Source organism: Solanum lycopersicum, chromosome 11, assembly GCF_036512215.1.
Source record: "Solanum lycopersicum chromosome 11, SLM_r2.1".
Taxonomy (NCBI): Eukaryota; Viridiplantae; Streptophyta; class Magnoliopsida; order Solanales; family Solanaceae; genus Solanum; species Solanum lycopersicum.
Window position 1 is genome coordinate 33,478,746 of NC_090810.1, and position 19,194 is coordinate 33,497,939.

General features: G+C 35.2%; 1 long non-coding RNA gene across 1 annotated transcript; it reads left to right on the forward strand.

The window, feature by feature from the left end:
• The first annotated feature begins 10,890 nt into the window (after positions 1–10,890).
• Positions 10,891–12,127, forward strand: LOC109118960 (uncharacterized). Its single transcript, XR_002026134.2, has 2 exons — positions 10,891–11,094; positions 11,890–12,127. It is a non-coding gene; the product is annotated as an uncharacterized lncRNA (long non-coding RNA).
• Positions 12,128–19,194: the final 7,067 nt, after the last annotated feature.

Sequence of the window (19,194 nt, forward strand, 5' to 3'; positions counted from 1 at the left end):
TTTTATTTAAATTACCCAACTTTAACCAGATCCGACCCACATAATAAAATATTCCATTTCTTTTACCAAAATGAACTTTGTTTCCCCCCCCCCCCCCCCCCACCACCACCACTATCAAAGCCACCACCATCTCCGAGATCTCTTTCACCGCCACCACCACCACCGCCGAAACCCATTTATACTTGTTTTGGATAATTTTTCATGTTATTTTATCCCTTACCTTAAACAATAACTAAATCCACATAGTGCATAAGGGATGAACTGGCTAGTGTATCGGTCAGACTCATCCAAATGGCCAATGTTGAGCTGAACAAATTCATGATCCTTTGAAGCGATCATCCTGTTTGTGGCAACGCAGCATTCCAAATGGTATGTTGATTAATATTATCCATATCAAGCTAATATACATTTCAATTGAAACATATTAATATGGTCAACTAATTCTAATTCAAAGTATTACTAGGAAGCAAGAAATATATACCACTTCCTTGGGATGTAAAGGTCATGTTTTGTCTCTCTTAATTTTGCATGTTGACTTTATAACAAAGTTAATGTAACATCTTGTTTCTAGAATTAGCTAAGGTTAAGATAAGAAAAACAAGAAGAAGGAAATTTGGAAATAAGTAAGAAAATCTGAAAAATTTCCAGATTTCAAAAGTGAGTTTTTGTCATTTTCAAACGGCCACCACTTCCAGCTCAGGAAGATTTTGGGTGATTTCTTCATATGGATGGAAATTCCGTCGAAATATCTTTCTAATGACGTCATGTTTGTGAATTTTCTAGGTCGTATTGGGATATATGACTTTTTGAAGTTGGACTGTTGAGCAGGGAAAGTTCCAAATACGATTTTGGTAAGGGTGTTTTGGTCTTTTCTTAAATTAATCATTATTTTCGTTTTAAGGGTGATATGTTAGGGTCTAATCTGATTCCAATCAGTTTTCACATTTAGAAAATAAGCTAGGGCTTTGATGAAAAGGAGAAAAGAGAAGAAGGGCGAAAAAGACGCAAGAACACCAAGAATTCGTTCGTGGATTTCGTCAAGGTGATCCCTAACAAGGTAAGTGATATCATTCGGTGTTGGGTTCTTTCACCCACCCTCCAACTTGATTCAACAACAAATTAGAGTTAATTAAAAATAAATCTTGTAGTTCTTGATGAAAAGTTTGAAGTTCTTGTTGGTTGATTTGTAGTTTATCTCTAGTAGTTTGGTTTTGTTCCAGGTTGTTTTCGGGTCTAAACTATTGGTTGAGGATTTAATAGGGATCATTGGTGTTTGGGGTGGTATCCATGGGAGTTTGGGAAGGTTTAGAGATGAAAAACGAAGAAGAAAGTCAAATAGCCCGTCTAGTAGGCACTGGGGTATCGCGCCTCCATAGAGACTCAGGACAAAGTCTGTCAGAGCGCCTAAGGACAGCCTCTGTCCATCAGGACCTGGCGCTCCATGCCTCTCAGAGAGCAACAACCCCCTGGAGACCCTGCTCTTTCCCTTTCTTTCCGTACTAGTTCCTAAGTGATGTACCCTTAATTCCTAGTTGATTCCAACACTCTAGAGTACATCCAAACATCAGGAAATAATCCAAAATCATGATATCATGAATCTTGAATCCATACTTCAATTCAAGGAAGTTTAAGATTCAAATCTAGAATATAAGAGCAAGTTAAAGTAAAGTTCTAAAGCCTTTCACAAACATTTTCACTTTATTTTAAAGACTTAAAGTTCAAGTCAAGAAAGAGTAATGAGTTGAGTTAAATTCTCAAAAGATATATGGGAACTAAGTAATCCCTAAGAGTCAAGTTTCAAGTTAAGTGAAGAGGAAGAGTTGAGTTCATTTCTCAAAAGTTTTAAGGAAACTAAGTATTTCCTAAAGGTTTACAAATGTTTCACATTTGAATAAAAAGGGAACTAGAAGTTCCAAAAGAGTTTTGAACAAAAAGGGAACATTGATTCCAAGAGAAGCTTCTTAAATATAAAGGGTTCAACAAATTATCTCAACCCAAAGAAAACAAAGTTTCAATTTAAAAAATGAGCTAAAGTATATCTCGGGAGTAGTATTGAGCACCGATGTAAGGATGAGAGTTCATAGTAACTCAAGTCTCTATGTAAACCATGTGGCCACTATGGGAATTGACGGGTCATACTTCTTAGATGATCACGTATGGAGAGCTAGTGGATCCACTATGTTGAGTAAGATTGTATACTGATGGCAAGGTGTAGGATGGTCCTCTTGCAATGTGAGGTAAGACATTGTACCATCACTTAGGCTCATAGTGATGGTTGTCGGTTAGATAATCTCCCACCAGAGTTATATTACTTTCATATACAAGTAAAGTTTGGTTGTTATTGCATTTGTTTATTAAACAGAGCAGATTTACGATTTTATAAGCTTTACATATATCTCGCATGTTTATTAAACTGCTTCATACATATATATGTTTTGAATTAAGTATATTCTTCAGTTGAGTAGAGCAAGGTAAGCTCATCCAATCCCCTCAAGCTTAAGTCGTCGCTTATCTCTCCAACTCGCATACTCGTACATTCAATGTACTGATGTCAGTTGGTGTGCATCGTCTTATGATGCAAATGCAGGTACCTAGGATAAGCACGTAGTGCTTCGTTCATCCAAATCGAGTTACAGAGTTAGTGGTGAGCCTCTTTGCGTTCCGGAGGACATCCTTTTTCATTGCTTTATTAGTTTATATTTTAGGATGTTGTGGGGTATGTACCAGCATCCCTCTTCAGTTAATTTAGAGGCTTTATAGACAATATAATTTCAGTTTGGAGTTATTTTCAATTGTTTAGACTTAAGTACCATTGTGGCTAAATTTATTATGTGAAGTGATTTCTCTAAATATGTATTATTCTTGCTTAAAGTGACTTTAGTCTTAGGCTGAGTTAAGTAAGCCAGGCAAAAGGTATGCTTGAGGGACAACAATGGTATTCGAGTGCCGGTCCCGTCTAAGGTGTAGGCTCGAGGCGTGACAAACTTGGAATCAAAAGCTAAAATCAAGAGTCTCAGGGATTCTATGAACCCGAGTCTGTAGAGTCTTAGTTATCAGTGTTAAAAGCGGCACATCTATGATCATGAGGCTACAACTTTTAGGAATGCTTCCCTTCTTTCATGTTCCTTTCGTGTGAAGAGTCTATCTCTAAAGTCTCTCTCTAATTTGTGCTTACACGTATTTTTTCAGATCATCATGCCTCCAAGAAGAGCAGCTAGAGATCGACCACGAAGAAATGTTGAGGAATAAGAGGTTCCAAATGCACTAGAGGTACAACCCAATGAGAGGTTACTAATGCTGAATTCCGGTAAGCTATCCAGATATTAAGTCAGGTTGTGGCCAAGCAGATTGGGCAACAGAGAGCAGCCCAAAAATAAGGGGTTGATACCTCGGAGTTTGTGAGTTTCTAAGAACGAACCCTCCTAGTTTCACCAGATCAAGCCCTACTAAGGTTGTGGAGAACATTGTGGAAGAATTAAAGAAGGTGTTTGAGGTAATGCATGTGGTGGATGCTGAAAGGGTTGAATTGGATGCATATCAAGTGAAGAGTGTGTCTAGAACCTGGTTGGATCAATGGAAGGATGGTAGAGCTGAGAATGCACCACATCCAAGTTGGGCTTTCTTCGAAGAAGCCTTCTTGGGAAGGTTCTTTCCTAGCAAACTAAAGGAAGCCAAGGTAAGGGAGTTACTTACTCTGAAACAGGACTCCATGAGTGTACAAGAGTAAAGGATGAAGTTCACCCAGCTATCTCGCTATGCTCCGGAGATGGTGAAAGACATGAGGAGCAGAATAAGTCTGTTTGTTGCAGGTTCGGGTCGCGCTTCAAGTAAGGAAGGTAGGGATGCCATGATGATACGTGACATGGACATATCCAGGCTGATGGTATATGTTCAACAATTTGAAAAAGAGAAGGTGAAGGATAGATAAGAATACTGAAACAAGCAGGCAAAGACTGGGAATTAGTCTGGCCAACAGAAAGGTGGTTCAAGGCGACCACGATTCCAGAAATTAAAAGGACATGCACCATCATCCTTTAGTGCACCTGTACCCAGAAACCGAAGTGAGTATAGCGGTCACAATTCGCACCACTTCAAGTCTCAATGTCAAGGTAGTATGGCACAAAGAGGTAATGAGTGTTCTCCGTGTGGTAGATGTGGTGCAATCCACTTGGGAAAATGTCGTGATGGCTAGACAGGTTGTTTCAAGTGTGGTCAAGAGGGTCACTTCATGAAAGAGTGCCCTAATTATAAGAAAGGTTGTGAAAATTCGAGCAATAAAGCCCAATCTTCGTCATTTTCTCCACCAAACAGGGCTGCACCTAGGGGAGCCACGTCTGATACCAACGAAGGGGCAAATCACTTCTATGTAATCACTAGCCGCTAAGAGCAAGAACTCACCACATGTTTTCACGGGTATGACCAAGTCTTTACTTTTGATGTTTATGCTTTATTAGACCCATGATCGAGCTTATCCTTTGTAACTTCTTAGGTTGTAAATAATTTTAACATCTTCCCTGAAAATCTTTGTGAACCTTTCTGTGTTTCTACACCTATTGGGAAGTCTATTCTAGCTGAAAGAGTATCGTAATTTTATTGTTTCCTTCAATCACAAGAATACTATGGTTGATCTAGTAGAATTGGACATGGTAGATTTTAATATCATTCTGGGTATGGATTGGCTCCATACCAGTTATGCATCAATAAATTGCAGAACTCGAGTTGTCAAGTTTCGAATTCCAAATGAGCTAGTCATAGAGTGGCCTAGTAGTTCAGCAGTGCCTAAGGGTCATTTTATTTTGTAACTTGACGCAAGAAATTTAGTTTCTAAGGGATGTATCTATCACTTAGTCAGAGTTAATGAATCAAGTGTTGAGGTACCTTCCCTTCAGTCAGCTCCTATAGTCAGTGAGTTTTCGAAAGTATTTCCTGATGACCTACGCGGAGTCCCTCTGAAAGAGAGATAGACTTCATCATAGACATCATTTGAGATACTCTTTCTATATCTATTACACCATACAGAATGGCACCAGCAAAGTCAAAAGATCTAAGAAACAGTTGAAAGATATGTAAGATAAAGGTTTCATCCGACCTAGTGTCTTACCTTGGGGATCTCTAGTGTTGTTTATTTGGAAGAAGGATAGGTCCCCTAGGATGTGTATATATTACCGTAAATTAAATAAGGTGACCATCACGAAAAAATATCCTCTTCCAAGGATAGATGATCTTTTTGAACAAATTCAAGGTGTTTTTGTTTTTCCAAGATTGACCTCAGATCAAGCTATCATCAGTTGAAAGTAAGGTAATGTCATATTCCCAAGACAACTTTTAAAACAATGTATGGGCATTATAAATTTTTTGTTATGTCCTTTTGGTTTGACAAATGCACCTACAACGTCCATGGATCTTATAAGCAAAGTCTTCACACCTTATTTAGATCTATTTGTCATCGTTTTCATTGATGACATACTGATTTATTCAAGGAATAAAGAAAATCATGCTAGTCACCTAAGGGTTGTTCTTCAGACGTTGAGATATAAGTTTTATGTCAAGTTCTCCAAGTGTGAGTTTTGGCTTAAGTATGTGGCATTCCTAGACCACATTATTTCTTGTGAAGGTATTAGAGTTGATAAGCAAAATATTGAGGCAGTTCAGAGTTGGCCTAGACCCACATCTCCAACTGATATAAGGAGTTTCTTGGGCTTGGCTGGATATTATAGGAGACTTGTTGAAGGATACTCATCTATCTCTTCTCCTTTGACCAAGAAAACTTAGAAGACCATCAAGTTTTAATGATCTGAAGCTTATCAAAAAATCTTTCAAGAGTTGAAAAAGAGATTGACTACCGCTCTGATTTTGGCCTTAACTGAGGGTACTTAAGGATTCGTAATGTATTAAGATATCAAGAGTTGGTTTGAGATGTGTGTTAATGTAGAATGGCCAGGTCATAGATTATGCATCTAGACAATTGAAAGTTCATGAAAAGAAATATCCAACTCATGACTTAGAATTGGCTGCAGTGGTGTTTTTTTTGAAGATATGACGTCACTATTTATATGGTGTTCATGTGGATATATTCACTTACCACAAGAGACTACAATATGTGTTCACTCAGAAAGAGCTCAACCTCAAAAATAGAAGATGGTTTGAATTACTCAAGGATTATGACATGAGTATTCTTTACACCCAGTTAAGGATAATGTGGTTGTTGATGCCTTAAGAAGGTTGTCCATGGGGAGTACTTCCCATGTTGAAGAAGAAAAGAGGGAGTTAACAAAAGATGTGCACAGACTTGCACGTTTGGGAGCCACACTTATGGATTCCACAGAAGAAGGCATAGTGGTGACCAATGGGTCCGAATCATCCTTGGTGTCAGAGGTGAAAGAGAAGCAAGGCAAGATCCTGTTTTGCTTGATTTGAAGTCAAGTGTCCATATCCAAAGAGTATTGGTTTCCGAACAAGGAGGAGATAGTGTGCTGATATACAAAGGCAGATTATGTGTACCTATTGTGGATAGACATCAACAGATGATCTTGGAGGAGGCTCATACCTCCAGATATTCCATTCATCCGGGTTCTACCAAAATGTACTGTGATTTGAGAGAGGCATATTTGTGGGAAGGCATGAAGAAAGATATTGTAGAGTCTATTCCCAAGTGTTCAAATTGTCATCAAGTGAAAGTGGAACACCAACGGCCTGGAGGTTTAGCTCAGAACATAGAACTTCCAGAATGGAAGTGGAGATGATTAATATGGACTTCATCATAGGCTTTCCAAGATCGCTAAGGCATGATTATATTTGGGTAATGTCGACAGAATGACAAAGTCAACCCATTTATTGCCGGTAAAGACTACCTATTAGTCTAAATATTATGCTAAGTTGTACCTTAAAGAAGTGGTAAGACTTCATGGAGTTCCAGTCTCCATTATTTCCTATGAGGTGCATAATTTACTGCATAGTTCTGGAAATCTTTACAAAAAGGTTTGGGTTCAAAGGTGAACTTGAGTACTGCTTTTCATCCTCAGACAAATGGACAAGCAGAGCGTACCATCCAGACCTTGGAAGATATGTTGAGAGTGTTTGTGATCGACTTCAAGGTAAATTGGTATAATCATATACCTCTCATTGAGTTCGCGTAGAACAATAGTTATTATTCGAGCATTCAAATGGCTTCGTATGAAGCTCTTTATGGGAAGAGGAGCAAATCTCTTATTGGGTGGTTCAAAAAAGTTGGCGAAGCAAGGTTGATAGGACCAGATTTAGTTCACCAAGCTATGGAGAAGGTGAAAGTGATTCAAGAAAAGTTGAAAACATCACAAAGTCGCCAAAAGTCCTACACGGACATTAGCAGACGGACATTAGAATTTGAGGTAGATGATTGGGTGTATGTTAAGGTTTCACTTATGAAAGGAGTTATGAGATTTGGTAATAAGGGGAAACTTAATCCCCGGTATATTGGACCTTATAGGATTTCCAAGAGAGTGGAAAATGTGGCAGATGAGTTGGAGCTACCCCAAGAGTTAACAGTGGTTCATCCAGTATTCCATATTTTTATGTTGAAGAAGTGTTTGGGTGATCCTTAATTGATAGTACAAAAAGAGAATGTTGGGATTAAGGGTAACCTATCCTGCGAAGAAGTTCTGGTTCATATTTTGGATCGTTAAGTTCACAAATTGAGAACAAAATAAGTTGCTTCAGTCAAGGTCCATTGGAGGAACTAACTTGTTGAAGAAGTGACTTGGGAAGAGAAGGAGGATATGAAGAAGAGATATCAACATCTCTTTGAATCCGAAGAGAATGCAGAACAAGGTACTGAATTCTCTTCTTAGCACTTTATAAGGCTATGTATGAACATGTTTTTACTTGCTTTTGTTGTTGAGTGCTGAAATGATGTTACTATCGTTAGCTTGGTGAAAGAATTCTCATTCGAGCACGAATGTTCCCAAGCGGGAGATATTGTAACATATCGTGTCTAGAATTAACTAAGGTTAAGCTAAGAAAAACAAGAAGAACCAAATTTTGAAATAAGTAACGAAATCTAGAAAATTTCTAGATTTCAAAAGTGAGTTTTGGTCATTTTCAAACGGACACAACTCCCAACTTAGGAGGAGTTTGGGTGAGATCTTAAATATGGATGGAAATCTCGTCTAAATATCTTTCCAACGGCGTCAAGTTTTTTGAATTTCCGAGGTCGTATGAGGGAGATCTGACTTTTGGAAATCGGACTGTTGAGCAGGGAAAGTTCCAAATATGGATTTTTAAGGGTGATTATTTTTGTTTTTACGGTGATAAGTTGGGGGTCTAAGATGATCCCAATCAGTTTTCACATTTAGAAAATAAGCTAGGGCTTTGAGAAAAATGTGAAGGGAGAAAAAGAAACAAGAAAGTCAAGAATTTGTTCATGCATTTCATTGGGGGTGATACCTAAAAAGGTATGTGAGATCATTCTGTGTTGGGTTCTTTCTCCCACCCTCCAAATTGATTCAATACAACAATTAGATTTAACTGAAAGTAAATCTTGAAGTTCTTGATGAAAAGTTTGAAATTCTTGTTGGTTGATTTGTAGTTGGTCTGTAGTAGTTTGGGTTCTTGTTTTCGGACTCCTTGCGGGTCTAAACTATTGGACGGGGAGTTAATTAGGGATACTAAGTGTTTGACGTGGAATCCGTCGAAGTTTGGGAAGTTTTAGAGAAGAAAAACGAAGAAGAAAGTCGGAAAACCCGTGTAGTAGGCACTGGGGCGCCACGCCTCCAAAGCGCATCAGGACACGTCTGTCCGTTAGGATCTAGAGCACTATGCCTTCTAGAGCGCCTGATGACAGCCTCTGTTCGTCAGGCCCTGGCGTTGCGCGCCTCTTAGAGCGCCACTACCTCCTGGAGACCCTGTTCTCTCCCTATCTTTCCGTACTAGTTCCTAAGTAGTGTACCCTTAATTCCTAGTTGATTACAACACTCTAGAGTACACTAAACATCATGAAATCATTCATAAACATGAGATTATGAACCTTGAATCCACACTTCAATTCAATAAAGTTTAAGAGTCAAGTCTAGACGATAAGAGCAAGTCAAAGTAATGTTTCTAAAGTATTTCACAAATGTTTTCACTTTGTTTTAAAGACTTAAAATTCAAGTCAAAAAAGAGTAAGGAGTTAAGTTAAATTCTAAAAAGCTATAAGGGACCCTAAGATTCAAGTTTCAAGTTAAGTAAAAAAGCAAGAGTTGAGTTCATTTATCAAAAGCTATACGGGAACTAAGTATTCCCTAAAGGTTTGCAAATGTTTCGCATTTGAATAAAAAAATGGAACTAGAAGTTCCAAAATAGTTTTGAACAAAAAGGGAACATTGATTCCAAGAGGAGCTTCTTCAAGCTAAAGAATTTAACAAATTATCTCAACCCAAAGAAAAGAAAGTTTCAATTAAAAAATAGGGATAATGCCCAAGTACCCCCTCAACCTATGCCCGAAGTCTCAGAGACACACTTATACTATACTAAGGTCCTATTACCCCCCTGAACTTATTTTATTAATAATATTTTACCCCTTTTTAGCCTACGTGGCACTATCTTGTGGGCCCAATGATGGTTGACTTTTTTTTCAAACTAGTGCCACGTAGGCTAAAAAGGGGTAGAAAATTACTTATAAAATAAGTTCAGGGGGGTAATAGGACCTTAGTATAGTATAAGTGTGTCTCTGGGATTTCGGGCATAGATTGAGGGGGTACTTGTGCATTATCCTAAAAAATAAGCTAAAGTATATTTTGGGAGTAGTATTGATCACCGATGTGGAGATGAAATTCATATTAACTCAAGTCCCCATGTAAACCATGTAGCCACCATGGAATTGATTGGTCATAATTTGTAGATAATCACGTAAGGAGAGATAATGGATCCACTAAGTTGTGTAAGGTCCTATACCGATGGCAAGGTGTAGGATGGTTCTCATGCTACATGAGGTAAGACGTTGTACAATCACTTAGGCTCACAGTGATGGTTGTCGGTTAGAGAATATCCAACAAGAGTTATATTACTTTCATATACAAGTAAAGTTGTGTTGTTATTGCATTTCTTTAACGAACCAATTTTATTTACTGTTTTATAAGATTTACATATATCTTGCATTTATTTTAAACTGCTTTATATGTATATCATTGATTCAAGTATATTCTTGAGTTGAGCAGAGCCAAGGTAAGTTCATCTAATCCCATCAAGCTTAAGTCGTCAGTTAGCTCTCCAACTCGCACACTCGTACATTCAATGTACTGATGTCAATTGGTCTGCATCGTCTTATGATGTAGACGCAGGTACCCAGGATCAGCACACAACTCTTCGATGATTCAGACCGAGTTCCACTGTTAGTGGTGAGCCTTCTTGCATTCCGAAGGATATCCTTTTTCATTACTTTATTAGTTTAGCTATTACGATGTTGTGTGGTCTGTCCTAACGTCCCTCTTCAGTCAATTTAGAGGCTTCATAGACAATAGTATTTCAGTTTGGAGTTATTTTCTTTATTGAGACTTAAGTGCCATTGTGGCCAGATTTATTATATGAAGTGCTTTCCTCTAAACATGTCTTATTCTTAATTAAAGTGAGTTTAGACTCCCCCTGAGTTAAGTAAGCCAGTCCAAGGGAACGCTTGAGGGACAGCAATGGTCTTCGAGTGTCAATCTCGTCCACAGTGTAGGCTCGGGGCATGACAGTTGATTTGGATAAAAGAAATGGGTTAATAAATTAAGTGGGTTGGGTCGGGTTAAAATTAGGTAATTTAAATAAAATTGAATATTTTTAATTGATTTGGGGCTTTCCATCCAAGGAGGCGCATATTGTGGGGTAATTTTAACCCTTTTCCCTCTTAAATTACTGGCGAAATTCAATTTTGAGATAGAGGAATCCACAAACTAACTGCGATGCGGAGCAACTTTTGCAATGTAGTTGAGGGTATCTTCAATTAGATATAAGATAGTGGTGGTGAACCTCACTTGCATCAATAGAAAAGACACATTGGTAAAACTTTTTGATGTTTTTGAATCTTTGAATATCAAAATAATTACTGCAAATATCATTACATTTTCCGAGACAATTCTCAACACGACTTTCATTGAGGTAACACAATCTTTTTCTAGCCCTCTTTTTTGTTTGATTTTAATTTTATTGTTTTTTCCACCATTACATTTTATTTTCTAATTTAATAATAAATTTTTTAAATAAAAAAAATCTTACATATCTAACAAAAATAAATGAGAAACTCACTTATTTTCTTAAAAACTATTTCAGGTCTAATCATGTACTTCCTCAGTTTAAATTTGATTGTTTGGTTTTAACTTGAAATAATTTTTTAAAAAAAATTAAAGTTTTCTTTTGAATTTTGTATTAAATCTATCAAATAACGTTTAATCTTGTAATATTAAATATATCATGTGGAAAATTAGAAACAGAGAGTTATGAAATAAAAGGAAAGAAACACTAAAGATTAAGATCTTTGGCAATAAAACTGCCCATCATTTTATTAATTATAAATTAGATGGATCTCTAAAGTTCTGAAGTGTTACTTGTAAAATGATAAATTTCTTACTATGTGATAATTTCGATAATTTATACTCCCTCTGTTTTATTTTACTAAGTTAGTTTAACTTAACACGAAGCTTAAGAAAGAAATATTTTTTCTTTATAAAATTTGTGGTTTAAAATAAGTTATAGATATTTATATGATTATAATTATCTCATTAAGAATAGAATGAACATTTTAAAGTTAAAGTGTAATTAAATATAACAATATATTATTCTTCTATGGATAAACTAAAACGGAAAGCGACTCATATAAATTGGGACAAATGGGGTATTAGTTGAATATAAGACCTAATATCTACTCTCACTTTAATTTAATTTATCTTTTTCCAGGCTGATGAGGAAGAGAGCAATCTTTTGAGGTTAAGGATTCAAAGTACTATAGCTTCTCTAAATAATCTAGATAAACCTATGAGCTCTTAGAACAATAATCATTTTGATTCAACTATATTTCTCCTTCATGAGAATACGGATGTATTTATTCCAAGGGTGTTTTTTTTCTAGATGATCTTAAAGTTTGGTCACCTTTGAATAGTTATTAATTTATGTAGTTTGTAGTTGGTATTTTTCACATGAAATTTCAACCAATGAAAGTCTACTTTTATAGTCCATTTCTAAGGGTGTGTTTGGTATGAAGGAAAATGTTTTCTAATTTTATCATGTTTGGTTGACTTAAATGTTTAGGAAATATTTTCCATATTAAGAAAAATAACTTCTCTTAGAGAAGTAAAGGAAACACTTTCCAAAATCATTTTGAACCTCACAGCATAACTACTTTCCATTGTAACTTATGTTACGGGTTATTGATTTCAAATACTAATCTAAGAATATCTTACTACTCCCTCTGTCTACAGTTAATTGTCATGGTTTTAGAATCAAACTAAAGAATTTTGACCAAAATTTTTTTATATATATTTTCATCATATTGATATGCAAAAAATTGCAATCTATAGTACTATTTGTATCGTTTTTTAATATCCAATTTTGTTTTAAAAAAATTATAGTATTAACATTATCTTATTTAACTTTAAAAATTAGTCAAATTAACTTTCAAACAATGCAACATGACCAATAAAAATGAACAAAGGGATTATTGATTCTTGAATTGAGACATGACTCTCAAGCTCGATTCGAGACCCAACTCTTGTGTTTCATATTGAGTCGGGCCAGATCTCACTAAGGACTGAAAATTTAGTTTTGAATCGAGTCATGATTCAGATGTTGGGATGAGGTTTCAAGTTGGGTGTTAGAGTCGGGTTTTATATTGAGTGTCAAGTTCGAGTCTCATGTCAAGTGTTAGGGTTAGGTCCCGAATCGATCATTGTGGTGGGATGTCAAAGTTGAATCTCTTTCCAAAAGTTGGATCCTTGGTCTTGGTCGAGTAACAATTCGAAATCATTTACCAATCTTACACAAGAAAATATTTTCAACTCTCCAGCCTAACATGAGAAAATAAGTAAGAATCCAAATAATGTTCCAAGAAAACATCTTCCGTTGTACCAAAAACACCCTAAATTTACATAAGTATTCAAACACATGGTGTATGCCACATTAGTTTGTACACCCCTGAACCAGTGATTTATAATAAGAATTGAATCGCACGTGAATTATATTATGAACAAATGCTATATTATTCTTGATGTTGTATAACTTGGAAAAGTAAATCATCAAAGTGATACGTAAAAATAATATATTGTAAAGTAATGACATAAGACAAGAAATTATTCTTACTGAAAATTTTTGAGGTGTGATCGTCTAACAATATCACTAGAAAATAATAATTTGAGAGCCTTCGAGATTTAGTTAGGGATTAATAGAGTTATTGTGATGAGAATAAGATGAATTACAAGCGAGGGGAATGAGTATACTTATAGTCTAACGTACCCTAAGTAATGTCTTGTGCGTATTTTTTGCCTCTTATAATAATAAGTATTATCTCTACATTGAATTATCAAGTGCGTGGTTGAATGACTACTTAAGAAAGTAATGAATCATCCAACAAAATATAAATGAAGCTTATCTAGATCGAATATTGATAAACTATATTTCCAATCTCGTTGCTCCCAAACTAAATCATTTATATAGTTGTTTTGTATCTTCAATAATGAATAGAAGAATCCTTACTCAGTACGACTTAAGGTCAAGATCATTATTATTGTTGATGACTTAAATTTGACTAGATTTTATTGGTTTTCACATTGTGATATGCTTGAAATGTCAAGTGTAATTATGTTATGCAATAATTTGTTGTATTCTTGTCAAACATTTTTTTGTTTATATGTTAAGTATTTCCCTTGGAGAAGCACAGGTTAGATAGTCCCATATAGGGATGACAATTAGGTGGGGCGGATGAGGTGAGGTGGGTTTAAGGCTAGGCGGGGTAAAATGAATTTAAAGTCATGCGGGGCAGGAGGGATGCGAGAAAGGTTAAAGTGAGTTTTTTTAAAACTACTGCAGCGTGGAGCCAAAGGTGGATCCGAGATTTTAATATTGTAGGTGCTACTGGAGCTATCAACTAAAAAAATATAAGTGAACAAATTTAACACTTTTCTTAAAAAACAACAATCATATTTAAATATGATAGCAAAAAAGAAATTAAAAAAACCACAATAGAAGTTATTTCAAATAAAGAATAAAGGAAGACGGAATAGCTTTCTTAATAAAGTTTTGTTTAGAAAAATTAGCAAAAGGGCATAAAGGGAAAAAGAACAATCAACAGGGAGAGAAAAATAAAATAGAATAAACAATTAAATTGAAATAAATAAGTAGAAAGAGGTGAGTTGGATTTGAAATTATAATTTATGAGTACAGAGGGAATCAAACTCAAGAATATGAGAAAACCAACAACCTTGGGCACCCCGTTTGTAACCACTGCGCCAACCAAGTCATTTGATACATAGGTGCTCAATTTTAATTTTTATACATTTAAATCCTCGTATAAAAAGGACTACGATGATCATAATAAACTCACTCCTCCTGAAGAGAAGGAACATGTTTCTTTCAAAGAAACACTTCCTTTAATATTTAGGTTTGAAGACGAGGAACCTCTTCTCCTAGAGAAAGAAGAATGGAAAAAGGAAATTGAAGATCTTTTTTCTGAAATGAACATCTATATCTTGGAATCACATATTGGATTTACGAATTCAACTGTTTCACCGATGCAAAAAGGACAACTAAGTAAGTGTCAAATGAGAACCACCGTCTGTTCTAGATGAACAAATTTGACTCATCACTTATGAACAAACTGAACATATGAGTCCAATTTGTTCATATACATCAAGACGATGTTTTACCATTTGACACTCATATATCCATTCCACATTGGCGAAACTAATGAAATCATAAATTCAATATGTCATTCCAAACTATACACATGTTCATTATAAAAAGATCTTCAATTTTCTTTTTACATTTTTCTTTCTCTGGGGGAGAGGTTCCTCGTTTTCAAATTGAAATATAAAGGAAGTGTTTCTTTGACAAAAACATGTTCCTTCTCTTATCTCTTTGGAGGAATGACTTCATTATGATAGTGGACTCAGAATATCCTAGACTGAACTTCCACCTCCCATTGTTTTCTTCATTTCATTCATCACCTCCAAAAGTCTCTATCTTTTATCTTTTCCACTTAGACTCAACTTTCCCCTCTTTTCAATTATCTCGACCATATATTTTAAAGATTTTCGTCTTGTACTCCTCTTTGAAACAGAGTCGTCATCTGAATCCATCTTCCTCACATGAGTGAAAATACACCTTTTATTATCAATCAAAATTGACAACCATATATATATCATAAGAAACTCTTCGCTATAACAACAAAATTAAACAACATTTACAAATATTAACATGAATAAAGACATCCCTTTTTGTGCCGAAAAATCAAGAATGGATAGCTTTGAATTCTTCAAACGGTAAAAAAATAGAGTAATAGTGAAAGCCCTTTTTCTGCTGGAAAATCAAGAAAGGATAGCTTTGTATCCTCGAAATGGTATAAACTGAGTAATCAAGAGTGATGAGTTTGAATAAATGAAGTGCATAGAAACAAATATATATATATATATATATATATATATATATATATATATACAGAGAGAGAGAGAGAGAGAGAGAGAGAGAGAGAGAGTAACATCATAACAAAAGAGTGATTTAGACTAGCCACTTATGTGTGAGAGAAATATTTATGTAAAGTGCGTGCATTTTGTGATAGATTTTAGAATATTCCAACGAATCGTGTGAACACTAACTCTTTCAACCGTGTCACATGAATTGTAAAAAAAATTCAAGGATATTTTATGATACAATAAAAAAATATTTTTATTCTATTGTAATTTAATTATTGTACAACTTTTACAAATTTGTGGGATCCACTTTAGCTACACCTTAGTTTAATTCATATCCTTTAGTTATAACTTTATTACTTTTGAATGTTATTATTTATGTAAATTTTTCAATTACTTTTCAGTAAGAAATTGATGATAAATAAAGAAAAATATTTCAATTATGGACATACTTATGGCCCCCCTCACATTAGGTTTTGAAAAAAAACGATAATTATAGACCCTCAATTAAATTGATGATTATAGACCATTGATTCAAAAGGTTTCGGATTTGTCTACATCCTAGAGAAAATAAATTAACAACGAAATTATTTTGAAAAAAATGTGTTGCTCAACTTTTCCGCCTCGAGACTACATCTTGGGCAGGACTATATCTGAAGAACCATTACTGACTCCAAGAAAACCCTTGGTCTGACTTACTTACTCAGCGGAAGACTTGAACTCAACAAAGATAAGGTCATGTAATAACCTAAAGAAATAATATCTTAGCTAAAATGGCTACTCAAGTCTCATAGAAAAATTCTGAAAGACTCATAACTAACTGTCTGACTATTTATGAAGCCTCTAAAACAACTAAGATGGAAGTTGGGACGAACGCCACAACATCCTAATGAACTAAAACTATAAAGCAATGAAAATGGATCCTCCAGAATGCAAGGAGGCTAACCAACTGACTTTGAAATTCTCACTGGATCAACGATGCAGTAGGATGTCAATCCTAGTTACTAGCGTCTATATAACAATACGATGGAGACCAACTGACATCAGTATATTGAATCTACGAGTATGTGAGTTGGAATGTTAATACACAAACATAGCCATGAAAGGAAATCCGAATAACTTACCTGGCTAAACTCAACTCTACGTGACTGAACTAATTTAAATATTAAGCAATTTAAAATAAGTGGAATTTAAAGAAAACATGTTTAAAACATGATATCAACTCTATATGTATGAAAAGATACGATATAACTCTTAGATGTATGTAAAATACCAACAAGCGGTGTATATAAAATACAATTAACTTTTGTGGTTGTTTCTCTAACCGAGAATCACCATGTAAGAGCTATTGTGATGATGCAACATTTTGCCTCACACTGCTAGGGTCGTCCTATATCTTGACATTATTATAGAACCTAAACTACTAAATGGATCCACTAGTTTATGCTAAAAAGCACTAAAGGAATCATTTAAAAAGTATGACACTTTTCTACCAATGGTGGCTATATAGTTTATGGGGGTTGTGAGTTGCATGAGTTCTCCCCCATATCGGTGCTCAATACTACTCCCAAAAATAACATAATATTAACTCTTACACTTAAAAACATACTTTCTTCTGTGATTTGATATTAGTGTTGTAAAACATAGCTCAAAGGCTACCTTGAAAATCAAAGTTTCCTCTCTTGCTTCATTTAGAAAGCGATTACTCTTTTCTAAAAACTAGCCTGAATGCTCATTGAAAATCGTAGTTTTCATTCTTATTTAGATGTGAAAATATTTTAACTCTATTTAGGAATACTTAGTCCACATATATACTTTGGAAGAATAGAACTTTAAATCTGAACTCTTCGCTTAACTCATTTTGAACTTTAAGTCTTGAAAAAAAGTTTGAATCATTTGTAAAAGACCTTTGAAAACTTGGATAAACTTCTCTTTGACTTAACTCTTAAATTTACTTGAATTCACTCTTAACTCTCATTGAATTGAATTATGTAAATCAAGGATTATAATTTGTGACATGAAATGCCTCGTGATGTTTAGGAATGATTTTAGATAGTAAATATGAGAAAAGTCACTGTCATGGAATAGGTCCACGACACGGAGATGTTTGAAGTAAGGGAAAATGGTCAAAATTACACCCTCAACTTTGATTTATTGGTTGATTTTAACCCTGTCGTCAAAAGCAAGTTATTTTTATCCCTATTGTCAATAAACTCAACAAATATGCCCCTCCTTGGAGGGAAAGCCCCAAATCAATCAAAATTATCTAATTTCATTTAAATTACCCAATTTTAACCCAATTAGATCCACTTAATAAAATAACCTATTTCTTTTACCCAAATCAACTTTTTTCCCTACCACCACAACCATAAAAGCCACCACACTATCCAAGATCTCCTTCACAACCACCGCAACCACCGTCGAAACCCATTTATACTTTATTTAGCTAATTTTTCTTGTTATTCTATCCCTTATCTTAACCGATAACTAAATCCACATAGTGCAAAAGTGGTGAACTGGCTAGTGTATCAGGCAAACTCATCCAAATGGCTTTGGTTCATCCAGTGTTCCATGTTTCCATGCTTAAGAAGTGTATCGGTGATCCCGAGTCCATTCTTCCTATTGAAGGTCTAGGTTATCAAGATAACCTATCCTCAGAGGAGGTTCCGGTTCAAATATTTAATAGACAAGTAAAGAAGTTAAGGAACACAGAGGTGGATTCCGTAAAGGTGCTATGGAAGAATCACCTAGTTGAGGGTGCAACATGGGAGGCCGAGGCCGACATGAAGTCCCCTTACCCTCATCTATTTGATAACTAAGGTTATTTATTCCTAATTGTAGTGAAAATAATGAGTTTATTTGAAATTGCCTTGATTTTTGGTGATGTGCAAAAAGTGCATGTTACAATGAATCATACTGAACTTTATGCCTAAAAAAGAAAAAAGAATTTTTTAACTTGTTTTGAGTTTATGTTGTGTATTTTGGTATATTGTGACTTCATGAATTGTATTGAGCATGCTGAGATGTGTTGAAGAAAGTCTTGGCATAATGTATAAGCATGAAATGAATGTTGAACTCTTATAAGTTGACAATGATGTTTTGAGTTGCATTGTGAAAAAAAGGTTATGAGGTTATGTGGATTTTTGTTGTGACTCATGATTTCATATGGTGTTGTTGGTTGGGTTGCTAGTCAAGCGGAGCATACTATTCAAACCCTTGAAGATATGCTTAGAGTTTGTATCATTGATTTCAAGGGATATTGGTATAAACACTTGCCTTTTGTTGAGTTCTTACAACAATAGTTACCATTCATCTATATCCATGGCTCCTTATGAAGCCTTGTATGGTAGGATATGTAGATTCCAATTGGATGGTTTGAAGTGGGTGAGTCTTCACTTTTGGTTCCCGAGTTGATTTATAAGACTTTGGAGAAGGTTCAAATTATCTGAAATCGCTTGAAAACAGCCTATAGCTGGCAATAGTCTTATGCCGACCATAGCATAAGAGAATTAGAGTTTGAAGGTGATAAAGTGTATTTAAAAATTTCGCCTATGAAAGGGGTGGTGAGATTTGGCAAGAAACG